The sequence below is a fragment of the Euphorbia lathyris genome, chromosome 2 (assembly GCF_963576675.1).
Source record: "Euphorbia lathyris chromosome 2, ddEupLath1.1, whole genome shotgun sequence".
Classification (NCBI taxonomy): domain Eukaryota; kingdom Viridiplantae; phylum Streptophyta; class Magnoliopsida; order Malpighiales; family Euphorbiaceae; genus Euphorbia; species Euphorbia lathyris.
In genome coordinates this window covers 82,938,042-82,939,755 of record NC_088911.1, presented here as the reverse complement: position 1 = coordinate 82,939,755, position 1,714 = coordinate 82,938,042, and positions in this window count along the sequence as shown.

Here is a 1,714-nt window from a genome sequence, read left to right as displayed (position 1 = left end):
TTCCACCGCAGCCGGCCGGTCCAGGGGAACCCGATACAGAGGCATCAGTGTTAATCTTCGTCCAATCCCTCGGAGGAAGCTGCCAAACAACCGGGATGATTCGTGACCCTTTAGCAAGCCTTTTAGGAATCCCAAGCTCTCTCAAAATTTGTGTTTCCACTAACGAATTCCATGTAGTACCCCGACCCGTGTGAGAAGATTCTCTCAAGGCTCTCTAAATGCGTCTTAAAACCATTACTGTTTCCGGTTTTTCATCCTAAAAAATGTATCTATTCCGAGTAATCCACAATGCCCAAATAGAATTTCCAATTGCAGCTGCCCATAATTCAGAAATTTGAGAGCTAAAGCGTTGAACTATGGCATCACTTATGAGAGCTTTAAGTGTCAAGTTTGTGTTGATCCGGCGTCCAAACAATGAGCTAATACCTTGCCAGATAATTCTAGCAAACGGACAAGTGACGAAAAGATGATCAATTGATTCCACATCAGACAAACATAAGCTGCAGCGCGAGACAATAAAACATCCACGTAATCTCAGCTTGTCGTGAGTAGGCAGATAGGCGAGATAGGCACGCCATGCGACCAACGAATGTGCAGGAGGAATGCACGGATGTCGAAGGAAACGACACCAATGTTGCTGATCAACCGGATCCCTAAGCCAAGCATACAACAATTTAACAGTAAGAACCCCACCCATAGCAGGCTTCCACACACATTTATGCTCCGCGTCCTTCCCACGCTTAATGCATCGAACCCTACCCTCAACGTCTGAAGGAAGCACAGGCATGTTATTCCAACTATCTCCATCCAGATAATTTTCAACCGAATCCGAACAAGAACGTTGTTGTCGAGCAGTTAACCCAACCTGAGCAGCCAATGAGGGACACATCCATCCCCCGTTCCAAAAGTTTAAGGTCGAGTTCTGACCGATCCACCAAAGACAATGTTGCGAAATTTCCAAATAAATGCCCTTAACCGAAGCCCAAACAGATGAGTTCAAAACCAAATGACGCGGCTGTCCCGCTTTGTTTAAGAATCGAGTTCTCAGCAAGTTAAAATAGAGCGAGCTGTCCTGAATTAAGCCCCAAGCCATCTTCCTAGTCACAGCCTTGTTTAAAAGAAAAAAATCCTTCATGCCAAGCCTGTTGAAACACCTTTCCACATAATTTTGATTTGACAAAATTGTTTAAGTATAACTTAAAATACATATTCTAAACACACTAAGTTTAAATGCTTTGATTTATTATACTAATGTGTTTGTTCAATGTTGAGTTAAAACCGTTATAAGACATAAGGATAAAAAGGCCCAAGCCCAATACGGAAGCCAAGGCCCAAGTCAAACAACTCAGTACACTCGGCCCGCGTATGTCAAGACGTTGCCGTTTTGAACAAAACGCAACTCAGCAAACGGAAGGATCTAGAAGACCTTCGGGAACAACTTCAAGATGAAGCTGCTGAGTAGTCTCGACGAAGCGTACAAGACAGCAGCTGGCAAAGGAAAACTTCCAGACAAAGTATTTCCTCTTTGGGCAAAGTTCAGACGACACAGTATGCTGTCCAGTTGACTTTACCATAAAAGGAGAGACAGTCTGCTGAGCTGACCGAGAACAGAAGATACACCATTCTGATTGGCCGAGAGCTCTGAGCAAGTCAGGATGACAACGACATATAGCCGTTTCCCTCCAACGGTTATTTCGAAATTCGAAATGACCGA